We start from the raw sequence: 16,224 nt of genomic DNA, 5'->3' as shown, positions 1-16,224 counted from the left end.
TTTCTTTTCATTATTTATATCCATTTTTTGAGACCACTAACTGCTTCCACGTATGAAGAAACTGGTCAAGCTGTAATATCTACAGAAGACACAAGAAGATATTCTGTACTCAGCAACTTACAAAATTGGGAGAAACCAGTACCTTTTTACTTCAGCATAATTATTAATAAACAATTTAATTATTTAAACCACTTACAGGAATTTAGTTTTATATCCTGGTAAATTCCTCCTATATATAGCAAACTGACAAAATTGATCAAGGTGAGAGGAGACTTAGGTGGTGAAAAGTGACTTAGGTGTTAAAGACTTTCATTATGTGCCACTAAATTAAATGTAGTTGCATAATAAGTTCAGTGCTATTGAGTTATCTCAGCTATACAATGACACTTTAAGCTGAAACTTGGCAGTTAATTTTCTGCTGTTGAGTAAAATAGAAAACTTCAGTGTGTTGGACCAAGTGTACTCATGTAAATCCAAGTCATTTTTCATACTGATTCAGATATATGTCTAGATTAATACTTTCCATTCTCTTTTACAAATGTTATATAATGTTATCCTTTTTACTTAACCATTAATCAATCAAGATACTCTTAAGCACAGTATCAACAAAATGTTAGCTTCCTATTTCTGTAAGGCAGAACTATTACACAAAGGACTGATACATGAAGAATTTACAGAAACCACTAACCAAAAGGTCTTTTGGAATAAACAATCACATTGTAAGGCAGATGTAACCCTCTCAGCCTGCCAAATTACAGTAAAAGCGCTGGGTTTTACTACAGAAGTCTCATTAATAGCAAGCTTGTGGCAGTTAATAAGTAGCAAGGCTTATTTAAATCAGGAAACACTATATTTAAAACTTCCATTAGAAAATATCATAGAATGGTTTGGGTTTGAAATGACCTTAGAGATCACCTGGTTCCACCCTCATTGCATGGTCCCAGTAAACCAGATTGCTGAAAGCCACATCCAGCCTGGACCTCAACACTTCCAGGGATGGGGCATCCACAACTTCTGTTACCTGTTCCAGTGCCTCAGCACCCTCAGAGTGAAGAATTTCTTCCCAATACCTAATCTAAATCTACTCTCTTTCAGCATAAGCTGTTACCTCTCATCCTATCACCACACACCCTTGTAAAAATATGGCAAGGGGAACTTCTTTATTAAAATAAACACCAAGTGGAAAATTAAAACATGTACACACAGTAACAGTGCAAGAGAGAGCTTTTTCTTAATATCCAGAGGATTTAGAGGATTCAGGAAAAGAACGAACATGTATGACTAAAGAACAAAATGTTAAAACAAATCATGATTCCAGAGTCATATATGCACATTAAAAATAGCTGCAAGCAATTTACATAGAATATAAATATACCACGTCCTTTTGAATCATTTAGGAAATGATCCCAGACAAGTCCCCATTTTTTCAAACTCTGAGAAAGCCTCCCAAACATTAAGCAAGTAGACAATAATCAGTACCAACTTAGAAACTTAGATCAGCACACAGCTCTCTCCAGTGGTGTTGCAGACACCTGCAGCTTCCACCAAATGTTAAGTGTCCAACTTCATAAATTTCTGAATTTTTTCAGATGTGGTTAAAAGCAAAAATTGTCCCAAAAAATTTTATCATTTATGAAACAGCATTTTCACGGAAATAAACCTAATTTAAAAAAAAAAAAAAAAAGAGAAACTACCTAGTAGAATTCACCACTAAACCAATCAACAACCAAAGAAAAAACAAAATTGCCCTGTTACTGTGGGTTCTCAGCTTTCATGCTTTTACCCAAGACTAGATAAATTGACTGTAGGCATAACAATTATAATTTCTTATTTCTGTGCATGGCTGCAGGAAAAGAAATTACATGGAAATAATTAGACTATAGCAAAAGATTCTGAGAAAGAAAAGGGCAAAATCATAACTGAACACAGAAATTCTGGTTAAGATTTGCAAAATTCTAATTATGTGTTTCATACAGTGGATGAGACTATGGGGGATGATGTTAGCAAAAAGGAATGTGCAATATATTTGTCAGTTGGCCAAATACTAGGGAAAACATTATACCTCATTGCTTGTCAAATTACACAAACCTACTACATAAAAGCTTAAAAAAGGCAGAGGTTAATAAAAGCAGACTGTGACCAGCCCTCAGACTTTTTAACATTAAATACAAAGTATTTAAAGTGGCAAGAATGGTAATAACTCATTCAAATTGGTTCGACCTTAAATTTGGTTGGACACGAGGATGGCAGTTTTCACCTAATACACGTAAACATTTCCAATCCTGTAGCAATTGATTCATTCTGCTCTACCAAAAAAAAAAAAAGAAAAAATTCTTTAAGAAATGGAAAAAGAATGCATGGAAGGAGCTACAAACAGGCAGGATGCTATTATACTTTCAAAATGAGAAATGTAGTGTTGGATGTAGAGCCTAAATTTAGTGGATTTTGTGAAAGATAACACCACATCTCCAGCAGGGTGATAAAGCAAGGAGAAAGGCAAGAGCAGAGAACAGCAGCAAGTTTCATTAGGTTTGAAAAATCTCACCTTTTCACCCAAATCTTCAAATGATAAAACCTTCTCACATCATAAAGGTTACCATCAAACACTATGAAGTTCAGTTACCATTAGAAAGGCTGTTAACACTTCTTGTTAAGTTTCCACTATAACCTCCCCCTAAAAAATAAATTCTCAGCCACTTCAGCTTTGAGAAACTTTAAATACATATATGATACATCCTATGTAAAGGACATTCAGTTGAGAGTTAATAGTTCACTCATATTCAAGAATAAACCCAAGATGAAGAAAACTAACCTCACTGTGTCACAAATCTGACAGAACTGTCTAAAATGAGGATAGTTTCACTGTCCTCTAGAGTACAAATATGAATTTCAGCAAACAGTACCCTTTAGCATAACAGTATTATAGCATATTCTTTGCCCCCAAAAAACTGGCCCAAAGCTTCTGAAAAAACACAATACAAATATTCTCTACAGACCTTTGATTTTATAAATAAAGCCTACAGAATTGTCTTTATTGATTTTGTCCATGCCTTCACAGCCCATACTTCAGGATGATTTGAATAGAATTGAAAAAAGAATGCAATCAAAAAAATACCTGGAGTCTATAATAAGGTCATGGTCTAAACAAGAGTAAAATGAAAGTGCATCTATTGACCTAACTGATGAAACCAGTGTTCTGCCATCCTTCTTGCCAGTTATGACTCCAAAGAAGTGAAGTCACTGGTTCATATAGAAGACTCAAATTAATCAGGACTACACTGAAACGTATTTTGTGTGAAGGCACACTTCTTTGAAATGATACTTACAAGATCTGAGCATAAAGCATGGCAATTTAATTATAATATTGTAATCCGCGATAATTATGCATGACTGTAAAGCTCATAAAGTACCTCATTGGTGGATGAAGACTCTTTCCAATCATTACATCACCTTGACATACTCACCTGGCTGCTTTAGGGGATGCCTGTCAGACACCCTGCCTTTCTGACATACTGGTGTCCACTACACATTTCTCAAGGGACACATCTGCAGCCCTGTTTATACCCCCAGAAAAACAAGAGGGCAACTCAGTGAACTATCAGTGTCAGCTGAGACCATCAGCATAGTTATTCTAGGCATCTTTTGGCATTTCACAGCTAGTGAACCAAAAGCACACAGATCACCTGTACAGTAATTCTGCTTCCATTCCACCACATGAAACTGTCACACACACCAAGACCACCCATAGTTGTGGCTTTCAGAAAGGTAAGAAATGTTCACAACATTCTATCTCTACATATAAGCTACACAATGCTCAGGAAAAGCAGTGAAATTTGTATACATGGCCTCCTCATTAACTATTGCCACATCTGGAAATACTGCTCTCAGTGGGACACTTGGAATAAAAAACCTCTTCTGTCAAGAAAGCCACATGCACATACTTGGATGACCAGAACTACCCTGTATGTCATACTTAAGTCAGGATATAGGTTATTCTCCAGCCTATACACACATGACAAAACTTAAGTTTCACAGACAGCATTACATAAGTATGCAATCTCACAGGATACCATTTCGCCAACAGCCAGAGACAAGGAATGTTTAGATTAAATTGACACAGACAGAGCATAAATAAAGTCTCTATTTTGAAAGGCACAAATTAAAAGCAGAAGAGATTCATAGCTGTATGTGATTCCACCATGGTGGTCACAGGCTATGTCCATGCCAAAGGAACAAAACAAGAGCTTTAAGCTGTCTGTCCTCTTGACTGGAGTGCAAGGAAGTTTTTATATAACTTAGTAAATTCAAATATCCACTTAGTAAAAGTTGGGGGCTCTGGCTATTTCTTCCAAGATAGGGCAGTTGCATTACAAAGACTGGGAAACACAGAAATAAAAACAGAACTAAAGCCAAACTGAGATGGTCATTGTACACAACTCAAACCAAACTGCACTACAATATGTAAAACTCACTGCTCCATAGTAACGATTTAGTATCAAGAAGATTATGAAATACCCTAAAAAGTCAGACAAATACTCATTTTTAAAGCAGTAAGAGATAAAACCTCATTCCTATAGCAATTAATACAGATAAATTAAATCATAAGCTACTACCTCTACACTTAAGAATTCACATTTTCAAATCGAAGTTACTACACAAACATCACCTGAGATTTCATGAACTTGTGTGGCATAGGAAACTGTTTCACGTTATTCAAAATTGAGGTGCAATACATTTCAATTTGTGAAATTTAAATTAACTTTAAAAACTAAAGTGTAGTACATGAAGATTAAGGCAGCACTGTCACTAATAATGCAGAGCAAAAAGTAATCCTGCCACTAGGGCTGTACCAGTGTGGTATCAGTAACGCTTGAAGAGTTAAGAAAAAATCTGCATGCTAAAGTAAGAATTCTAAATACAGGAATAAATTTAACTTCTAAGGTTCTAAGGTTAACTTCTAAGGTTCTCAGCAGCTATCACCGAGATAATTTAAATTGGAAAAAGCTCACATAAAGTCTGATACATCAGAAGATCATATCTATAGAGCCAACAAAGAGACTGTCAGAAGAGTTAAGTAGAAGAGGTAGAAATCACTATAAATACTGGAAGATCTCACCCAAAGAATACGAATGATCTTAAGACAAAAGCTCAATAATAGACAGCTCAGACAATGAAGAAAATCTGATAGAGGAAGACTTGCAGTTTTTAATTAAAGTTTCGGACAGCTATCTGGTCCAGACCTGAAGCAAAACATCCGAACAGAACTCAATCAGTATATAAAGGTGATTAGTATCTTACTGTTGTAGACTACATAAATAGTCACTTGAAAAGCTATTTTACCAGAATGACTGACAGAGACTGTAGTCTAACACAAGAGAAGAACTGACAACCAGCATAGGTATAAAAAAATTCAGTGTATCTCTAGCCAATGGCCATAATTTTGACACAGCCCTCTTTTAGCAGGGAAGCTACTTTTAAGATTTAATAAGGCAAAAACTACTTTTTCCCTTCTTCCAACATTCAGAAAAGAAGGGGGGGGAAGAGGGGAGGAGATGGAAATTACTATTTACATTAGCTCTCTTTTCTAAAGAGCGTAACAAAAAACAGTCATAAAACCCTCAGATATCCTGCATTACATAATTTTAAAAGTACAAAAGGGGAGAAAAGAAAACATGCAAGTGTGGCATGGAAGCAATGGGGAAAATAAGGGGAATGTGGCAGAAAGCAGAAGACAGCTACAATCGACAGACATTAGGTACAAATCAAGCTTAATAACTTTATTGTCCCTTGGGAGGAAACAGCACTTGGTATATACTTTCATTTATATATATATATATGTATATACCATTTATGTAGCAAAAAAATGCCTTAGTGAGTGTAATCAAGAAAGCTGAGGGTTTTTTTTGTTAAGACTTAATACGGATTTTTTTGTTCATTTTTTTTTTCATTAAGTTTAAGCCTACTAATATGCTACCACAGAAGCAAAACAACTTTTTAAAAATTTCATCGATGGATAACCATTAGAAAGTTGCTTGATACCAAGCCAGAATTGGTGTGCATAACTGAGACTCCCTTCCATTCCTACTCTATACAACGTTAAAAAATACAAAATTAAATGCATCACACCCTATTGCAAATAATTCAATACAGAATTACTAAAGATGAAACAAAAAACCCTAGTGGGATGGATTGGATTCTAAGACCCAAAAGAAAGCAAGGGTATTGAACTGTAAAGCTAGAGGCACTAAACAACACTGCATCCACTCCTAATCAATATGAATTATAAACCTTTATATTAGGACTGCATACAGATATCTTAGTATTGAAATCACATTCAGGTGTGATTCAGTAGAAGTTGTCTACCCAGGTGGCTTCTATCAGTTTAGCTTATTTCCCCAGTTAACTAGGACATTTTTATTGGCTTTTTGCTAAGTTCCAGTGACAGAAAACCATAGAATGAAAAAATAATTGTGTCCCTGAAGACAGAGGAAGAACCCCATAATTGTGATTACAAAGCACAAATTAGATGAAGCCAGGTGAAGTAAGTGCATTAGTGTTAGGCTTTTAAGACCAAGGGACTTTAAGAAACTTTAAGAGGCAGTCTAGTTATCTTCTATCATACCTGAACCTTCCAGTAAGATTGCTTAAACCAAAAAAATACTCGAAGCTGAAGATTTTTGAAGATTTCAATCTGCAAAGGCTTAAATTACCTTCGACATTCATCTCTACACTCAACCAACAATGTAAACTCTCTTTAGCAAAAATCTTCACACTTCCCTAACCCGAGATAACTTTGACTCTGGAGGTCACCTGCTGCACCTTGCTCAAGAAGGGTCACCTAAAGCCAATTGCTGAGGACTGCATCCAGGTGGCTTTTCCACATCTCTGTGGGCAGAGACTGCATCATATCAAGGCAACCTGTGCCAGTGCTTGCACATGATCATGGTGAAAATGTGTTTCCTCATGCTCACAGGGAGCACCCTGCACTTTGGTTTGTGTCCATTGCCTCTGGTACTGTCATTGGGCACCACTGCAAAGAGGCGGACTCTACCTTTCCTGCACCCTCCTGTCAGAAATTCACATATTGATACATTTTAACCCTGGCTTTGCTACAAACAGGCCCCTATGTGCCTTTCCTTACAGTACACTGTCAAGCTCCGTGCTTTGTTTTCCCTTTTGAAATTAATACCTAATATTTAGTTATCTTTCAGTTGTAGCTCACCATTCACGTTACACGATGAGAGACTTAAGATGCATCAAGGGAAGTTCAGACTGGATATTAGGAAAAGTTTTTTCCCCTGAGTGAGTTCTCAGTCTCTGGAAGAGGCTCCTCAGAGAACTGGTCACAGTACCAAGCCTGTCACAGTTCAAGAAGCACCAGGTGAACATTTCCTCACAGGGTTGAGTTTTAGGCAGCCCTCTCAGGAATACGGAGTTGGACTTGATTTGAATGGGTCCCATCCAACTTAAATTCTGTGGATCTGTGACACAGTCACTGCACAGTGACAGCCAAACTGTGTCTCACTAATGTGTAGGTCATGCTTTCTGCAAGGCTCATTGGTGCTGATATGACACAGACCACGTTTTACTAGACTTTGTTACAATACCCCAATACCATCCCATTCCCAAGGACAAAAATCTACACTGAAGATAAATCTAAAGCACATCACCATTAACAAGAAAAAACAACATTCCTCCCTCCAGCCCCCCCCCCCCAAAAAAAAACAAAAAAAAAAAAAAAAAAAAAGAAACAGAAAAAAAAACAAAAACAAACCAAAAAAAAAAACCAAACCACACACCACAAAAAACTCTACACACAATCCACTGGACCATACTCCATAATTAGAAACAGAAAGGATACAAGAAACACCTATAGGAAGTAACAGTGGAAAAAATAAATAAATAAGAATAATTAATAGAAACTAGTCTTTAATCACTGCTAAACGGATGGGGTTTGTAACTGAAATGAGTAACCTTTAAAGTATTAACAAAGAGATAGAGCTTCTTGCACTGTGGCTGTAATCTAGATACAAAAGTTTACAGAGTTTCCACCTATTACTTAAGGCAGTAGAACTGTTCATGTGCTCATTATAGGTTGCTCTCTCCTGACTCTCCTTAAGTTAGGAGGGTAACATAGTCAAACCAGATTAACCAACAGCTCTGATAAATCCAGTTGACAACTGAATCCATCACTAATCCACATGTCCGCTCACAAACAGATTTTGCTCCTTTTTTAGCAGAAAAATGTGGAATTGTCCACACCTTAGCCAGATTCTCAGCTCAAAAGCAGTTAGGTCTTTAAGACAAAAAGTGCAGCTTAACACAGAGCAACTAGAGATATAGACACACTAATTTCTACCAGCCAGGCACCAACAAGCTGTATCAGACAAATGGAGCAGAAAGTTTGTGGGCTATGGAAAAGGCTTTCAACCAAGAAGCTAACTTAATGGGAGAGGTGGGAAAAAAAAAAAAAGAAAACAAACCACACGCACAAAACCCCACAAACTATCAAAGACCACAGTTCAGGAACTTTAAGGCTGAAGTCTAGTGAGTGATGAACAAGGTGAGAGAGAAGATTTACCTGGACAATGAAAGATTGGAATCCTAAGCCTGAGGAGGTATGAGGCCAAACTAGACAGAGAAGTCACTAGAGAGACCAGAGCAGAAAGATCAGCTGCTGGTGGCAGGAAAGGAATGTACATCCAGCAGGGGTCAATCCTTTACAATGCTGTAGTACAACATGCAATCATCATATATTAGATTGCTCTTCTATCAGTATTAGCAAGAAACTACTGAAAAGTTCTAGTACCTCATCCCACTTTATGTTGGATAAAACAGAGAAACCTACCGGATTCCATAAATTTAATTATTAGTAGCTACATGTAGCTAAAGGTTACAACTTAATGACTCACAAGAGCACATCCATACAGCGAACTTGCTTACTAAGTTTGCTTAGAAAGGAACAGCAACAGTATGGAAATAGTTGCAAAATCAGGTCTTAAGATTGTTATATAAGAAATTTTAATTCTATGGTTCATAATCTTAAAGAGAATACACACAAAGGAGCTGATTTACCTTATCCTTCACTACCCTTTTCCCCACAGGACTTCTTTCTCATTCAAAGTGAAGAAGCTACTCCACTTTTCTCCTTATAAATTTAACCTGTGTCCCTTATTAGATCCCATTTAAACCAGGCTCTGAAGAAACCTTATTTCCTACTGGTCTTCTGCACAGGACCCATCACTGCAATATGCTGGCAGTTCAAATAAATTAACTGAACACATTCACAAATTTTTTCATAAAATCGGGTAATGTTCCTATTTTATAGATAAGCAACCTGAATTTTAGACTAAAATTAAACAGCATCCATTAATTTTGCTTGTACAGCTACAGAAATTTTAGAGCACAACTTAAAGTACATACACCATGTTATTGAGCATGGTGTCTGAAACTAAAGCTTCTGTTGAGCCATGTGGAGGTAGTCAAGGTCTGTCTCCCAGGAAATCAACACACTGCTAATACTCTCTTGTGCTAAGTTTGGTTTGAAAAGACTTATCTGGGATCACAAGGAACTGACAGAAAGAACGAATTCCAGTAATCCAAAGTGAGAATCAATCACCAAAATCACTAGATATGCTTTCCCTTCTCAGAGTCCCCTGTCAATTAATTTCATATCTTCCAGTTTTTGAAAAATATGATATGCATCTGTAATTCCTTCATACAGCAAACTGAAAAGAATTGATATAAATCATAACTAAAGGCTACCATTACATGTATTTATGGGGATAGAAGTGAATTAAAACTGTCTCATTTTTAAAAGAGCATTGCAATTTGAATATTGATTTAAAGCATTTTGTATGTAATACAGAAGATTTAAGAGGGCAATGACACACAGAAAAATAAAAAAGTTACTCTAAATGTGCTTGTATACAACACCATATGAATAACCCCATGGATAACTTACTATAGGCAACATTTGTAACTTGGGGAAGACTTTCAAAATGTTTCAAGTTCTCAATAGTACAGATACACCAGTCATTAATAATATTCACAGAATATTTACTTCTGAAAATCATACATGCCTAAAAATGCCTGTTCTTAGTTCCCCCAGTTACAGCAATGCTTCCAAAAACTAGACTGCTTAATCTAAGCTGAGGAAATGGAAGAGAAATGCATTTCCTACTTACTATGTCTCTGAAAAACTCCCTCACAAATCTCCTGAAGAGTTATTATTGGGCTTGTCCATTCTTCCATTTCAAAAAACAAAAAAAAAAAAAACGCAAAATGTTATAGCCTTATTCAGCTTAGTTCATACTCTCAGAGGAAGAAAACCCAATGTACACTTTATTATATACAATGAATTAAGTGTCAACAATTTGTCTCCCTAAAACCTTTTAAAAGTATTGAGTGACACATGGAGTGTCTACAGACATTGTCCCACACAAAAGCTTTCACAAAATGCTGGCACAAAAAGCTATAGTCTCTTCCATACACTTTGTTTCTGTATACAGGAAGTTGTAATGAACAACACACAATGCTTCATACCGACTGTCAAATAACAATTATCAGAGACAGTATCACACCTTAAAGTACACTGCCTACCACTTTTGTATATTTTGCCCATAAAAACACTTAAACTTTAAGCAAGTAGATGTAAAGGAAAGAAAAAAAAAAAAAAAAGAAAAAAAAAAAATCCAAACCAAGCCTAACAAGAAACACTCAGACAGCAACGACAAAAAAAAACAAACACAAGACTAAACATAATTTAAAGTTTCCATTAGGTATCTTCTGTTTACTTCTCACTACTGCAAACAACTCAGTTAACTTTTCTCTGTTAAGAACAGAAACCTAACATATGTAGTGTCACACAAAGATTTCCCAGAAATCTGATTGTCTTCACTGAAACTCCACATCCAAGTAACAAAGCAGTTCGAAGTGAACGCTCAAACTCAAGGTGGCTGAGAAAGTTTTGATGTAAAGTTTAAGACTTCTTCATGAGCAGCACTTGGTGTGGGCAACAGTTAATTTTCTTCATATTTAAAAAAAAAAATAAAATCTTCTTTTCCCTCTCCTCTCCTAAGACTTTCAGAATTCTGATTCTTGATGTTGAATTGAGCTAGAAAGTGGGTTCACTGGGGATGTCTCAGAGAGGAGAGGTTCCCTTAATAGAAATTGTGGACAACCAGTAGATATATTTACACAAAAGGAAGAAAGCCCCCTTCAACATTTACTTTTTAATCATGTTTTAGCTGAATCTAGTCCTCTTAAAGAGCTACAAAAGGTAGTTTAGGTGACTATACAAAGGAAGTAATTATGACAGTAACATTTTTGACCGCTAACTCTGTGCCTTTTTTTTGTGCGTTAAAAAGTGTGCAAGTGAAGCTTCTCATTTCAGCAGCAGAAGCATCCATGAGGATTCCTAATTAAGTCAGGAAAAAGTACACACAGTTAGTATTGTCTGGAATCGATCTTTAAAGAACGGGGTCTAAATCAGAAAACCCCAGATGGGGTCCTGATCCCTGGTTATGGTACCACCATGTAAATTGTGACAGACACAAGATGATTAGTACAAACATGCCCATCTGTTCCCAATGAGGTATGGCACTTTTTTTATTATTATTTCTTGAAGCATATTAGTACCAAAATTGTCATGAGCTGAAATAACAGAGCTGAAGATTAGGCAGCATAAAACAAGCAGAATGATGCAGAATGTTTTTCCAATGGGATGTGCATGAGTAAATTGCACAGATGGGGACAAAGTAATGGAGGTCTTAACCTTCAGAACCTACTTCAAGGACCCCCTCACACTTTAGAAAAGGCTGAAAAGCAGGACTGCAGAGACAGACAGTAATAAGATTTTAAAGCAGTAGAGGCATTAACGTTTTGATCCTTGAAAATGAAGTCAAAATATTAGTTGCATTTCATTAAATTGTTTCGAGTTAGATGTGTCAGAGTAAATATTCACATTATTAGCATTTTTACTGTGGAATTCAAAATGTTCCACCAAGTTTCTGAAAGAACCCACTAACTTTCTAAAATACCAAATTTTATTTTCATCCAAACCCTGCACCTTCAGTATATTTTACTTCAGTATCAAAACTAAGCAGAATATATAGAAAAAAAGTTTTCTACATTACTACATTCAACTGAAGATGTCAACTGAAGACTGGAAGAGCAATAAGTATGTCACTTACATACACATTCATGGTCTTAAGTTTTATATGTTCAAACTCTGAGTGCAAGGGAAGATCTGTTGTTGGCTTTTTTTATTTGTTTGTTTGTGTGTTAAACAAGCCTGCACATGATTCCTTCCAGGATCTGTCAATGCTGTTCAAATAGTCCAAAGGGTCAATAAATCTATTAAATCAACGCAACACTTAACAACTAAACACTGTCACACTAACACATCCTTTTTAAAAAGTTTCTTCAGTTTTCCCTTACCAGCTAGTTTCAAAACTGACTAAAAGCTTCCAATACTCCCTCAACCTTCCCAAAGGTTACTTCAGGTTGCAATATTGACATTTTGTGCTGTGAGTAAAAACAGCATTACTCCAGAAACTTGTCAAAAGGAGTATGATACACTATCTTACCACTTGTGTACCATGCTCAGCTTTTTGGCTTTAATAAAGGGACTTGACTGAAGGTGGGGGATGACTATGAAGGTTGTGTATTTGGGCTAAATAATACCAAGGGAAAGGGATATCAAAATTAAACTGGTAGGGCAAAATAATGAGATTGGAGTATATTTTTCTCCATATCCTACTTTGCATGCTTTTACTGTTCAGTTTCACATTTTCTTATTCATTCCTCCCGGGAAAATTCTCCTTGTGCAACAAGTAGCCTTTATCACCTCTTCCAAACAAAGGCTTACAGAAAAAACATTTACTCCAAAAATTTCTCAAGGAAAATCCCTTACTAAAAGATTTCTACACATCCCCATACAAACTCTTCTGCATGAATGTTAACTGTGTGACTTGAGACAGAGAGAAAAAAAGCATGATCTGAGAGCCTGGTAGGATGCAACACATCTCAAAAGAACATGCATCTCTTCTGACCTACAGAAGAGAAGGTAACAGAGCCAAAAATGGATAATGCCTGAGGTCATATTTCAGGACTATGCTTTTCCAAATGCTAGCAATGACTTGGGTTTTATATTTTTAATTACAGCTTAATAATGACTTAGATGACTTTCTCAATTTAAGTGACCAAGTAAGCTTGCTAGATACAGTCTAAACCAAGTATTTAGATGGCACACAAGAGAAGAAAGTGTACAAGTGTTATGCATGTGATTTTCCATTTTGTTTTATTTAGCTGTTTCACCAAAAGCTGAACTACTACCCAGTCTGTATAGTAAGTAGTTAAGGGAATGGAGGAGACATACAGGCAAATAGTACTGTATAAAATCCAAACTAAACACCACACACAACCACACCACCTCACAGTAATAAAGTACAACCTTGCACCAAACACAGACACAAGATGTCATGCAAGTACTAAAGTACTAAACTACTTCCCCAGTAGAGCAGGATTTCAAATGCCAGTGATGAACACGGACACACATCTCTTAAACTACCCTTACATGATCCTCACTACCAGTTTTCTTTTAGGTGGTCTGAGCACAGGACACATTCAGCTGTTTCACATCTTGGTGTATTACTTGACACAAGCAAGTACAAGACTTGAGAGCATACAAGACAGACTAAGCAAAATTTCTAACCACCTGAAAACTGAACAATTCCACGAGTTTGGAAGGGGGAAAACCTGAAGGAATGCACGTCATCTTATCTCCTTCCCAAAATGTGATTTGACACCTTCTTTGAACTCTAAAACCAGCCAAATTTTCAACACTCCTTCTATTCTACTCCCAGTGAAGGGAAATCAGTTACAGCGAAAGCACTTACCCAGCAAGCACAAAACAAAGACCAACACGAGAATACTTCAGCAGTTGTGTTAAACGGGAAAAGAGAGCGCCTAACAAAATACCCACGGCTCTCAGTAAGCAGCCATGGAGGAAGCAAACATAAAAGTCAGAAGAAAGCTTTCACGACAAAAATGCAGGTCTGTAGGAGCTGGTCTGCTGCAGTTTAATTTTCTAGGATTGTTCACTGTCATTAATTGTTGAAGAACAGATACAGATTTATTTGCAGCGGGATGAAGTTACAGACCTAGATTCCTGACCAGGGGTTCTCAACGTAAACAATACATAACCTATAAATTAACCATTCTCCATCTGGCAATTCAGATGTAAAATTCACAGTTTTTCATCTACCAGGCGGAGGCAACTACCCCCACCCCCCCCCCCCCCGCTTTCTTCCCGAGCGCTAACAGAGCCTGATGCAAACGGAGAATAAAAAAAAAAAAAAAAAAAAAAAAGAAAGAAAGAAGAAAAAGAAATAAATAAAAGAAAAAAGAAAAAAAACTCAAGGAAAAAAAAAAAAAACATCGCGAAAGAAACGAGCTCGCACAAGTAAGGACCCACCAACCCGAGGTCCTCGGCCGCCGCCAGCTCCTCCCGGCTGAGGATCCCCTGCTAAGTGCGGAGCGGAGAGGCCGAACCGGGCGGGGAGGAGGGGGCGGGGGGTTCCCCTCGCCGAGCCCCGGCAGCCGCGCGAGGCGGCGGGAGCCCCGGCGCAGCCCGGGCGGGGAGTAGGCCGGCAGCGAGGGGCAGGGAGGGGACAGCGAGGGAGCCGCGATCACTCGCCACAACGGGCGAGCGGCCCCGCCGCCACCCCCACACCCCCTCCCTCCCTCCCTCCCTCCCTCCCTCTCTCCCGCCGCCAGGAGCCACCGGCACTGAGCGCGCGACACCGCCCGCCGGGCCACCTGGGGGGGAGGGGGGAGACCCCCGGGCCCCCGGGCCGCCAGAGGGGCAGCGCGCACCCCAGCCAAGGTCACCCCCTCACGGGGCCCCGCCGCGCCCGGGGCAAGGCGGGGGGGGGGGGGGAAAGAGGGGGGGGGCGGCAAATTTAATTTGTGACGCCGGCCACGGGAAAGGGGGGAGGGGTGCAGCCCCGCGAAGGGGCGAGGGGGATGGGAAGGGGGGGCTCCGCCACGGGCCGAGAAGAGGTCTCCCGCTCCCCCCACTCGAGCTCCGTTCGCGGAGCTCGGTCCGAACGGTCGCCCCCCGCCCCCGCCACAGAGAAGAGAAAATGGAGCGGGGACGGGGTCCGAGTAACCGCCGCCGAGGTGCCGGGCTCCTTACCCCGCCGCAGCCGCCTCTCTTCGCTGGTCCCAGGCGGGTCCGCTCCGCGCTGCCGCTGCTCCGGGCTCGGAGAGGAGCTGCCGCCGTAGCCGCAGCCAATCGCCTCTAACCCCCTCCCCTTCCGCAGCTCGCCCCGGTCCCCCTGTCGGCTTCAAAATGGCGCCAACTTGTCTCCGGCTGCTCCAATGGAACCGCCGAGGGAAGCGAGCGGGGCCAGAGCGGGGCAGCAGCGCCCCCTGCCGGTTCGCGCGGCCGCCGGTTCGCACCGTCCGGAGCCACCGCCGGGCACAGGGCCCGCGCCCAATGCCCCCCGGCACCCCGAACCCCGCCACCCGGACCCCCGCCTCCCGGACCCACCCGCCAGCCCTGCCCACCTCGCCGCCGCCGGCGAGAGCCGCTGAGCCCCGCTGCCAGGCGGTGGAGGGGCGAGAGGGATTGTTAAAAAGTCGTGGCCCCCTCCTCAGGCGTGCTCGAGCCCCCGGGCCCGGTCCAGCCCCCGCTCTCCAGCCGGGGACGCCTGCGGCCGAGCTCTGCCTCCCCCGGGACACCGCCGGTATCTGCGCAGCGCTGTGCGTATCCTCGAGGTTTGGAGCGCGATGCCCGGGCTGGCAGAGCCCTTCGCTTCAGCGGTCCCGGCCGGGGAACTGCAGCGTTTACAGAATCAGGGACCGAGAACGGCCCGGGCCGAGAGAGGACCGGGCAGGCGGCTGACAGGTGAACTGCGGTCGATGCACATCTGATGTGCACTGCGTAAATTAGTGAAATAAGTATTTGCCCCAAACAGAACCAATTATTAAAGGATTATTGTAAAGCCGTAAGAAATAAAGTTGCTTAAGTGTAGAGAAAGAGCAGAAAAAGTAGCAGAAATCGCTCATCGAAGCCCTTGGTTTTGCTTCAGTGGTTCCAAGTGCTACAGGGGTGCCCTTATAGGAAAAAGCAAACAGAAAATGATGTAATTTCGTCTCACTGCTACACATCAAATGATGCATTTTGAATGACACGGCGGGAGAAAAAGGAAGTGT

The 16,224-nt window shown here is 40.1% G+C and overlaps 1 protein-coding gene across 6 annotated transcripts in view; it reads right to left on the bottom strand.

Annotated features, from left to right (window-relative positions):
- The window catches only part of PDS5B (PDS5 cohesin associated factor B), a 110,793-nt gene extending 95,387 nt beyond the window's left edge, over positions 1-15,406 (bottom strand). For 3 of the 6 annotated variants that reach the window (XM_071737221.1, XM_071737256.1, XM_071737264.1), the window contains exon 1: positions 15,203-15,320. The gene's annotated coding sequence lies outside the window, so the exon portion shown is untranslated. Of the gene's footprint in view, positions 1-14,479; positions 14,534-15,202 lie in introns of those variants that run through there. The other 3 variants (XM_071737238.1, XM_071737246.1, XM_071737229.1) reach the window with 3 other exon arrangements.
- Positions 15,407-16,224: the final 818 nt, after the last annotated feature.

This window comes from Heliangelus exortis, chromosome 1 (genome assembly GCF_036169615.1).
Source record: "Heliangelus exortis chromosome 1, bHelExo1.hap1, whole genome shotgun sequence".
Lineage (NCBI taxonomy): Eukaryota > Metazoa > Chordata > Aves > Apodiformes > Trochilidae > Heliangelus > Heliangelus exortis.
This window is presented reverse-complemented; position numbering and strand designations above follow the sequence as displayed.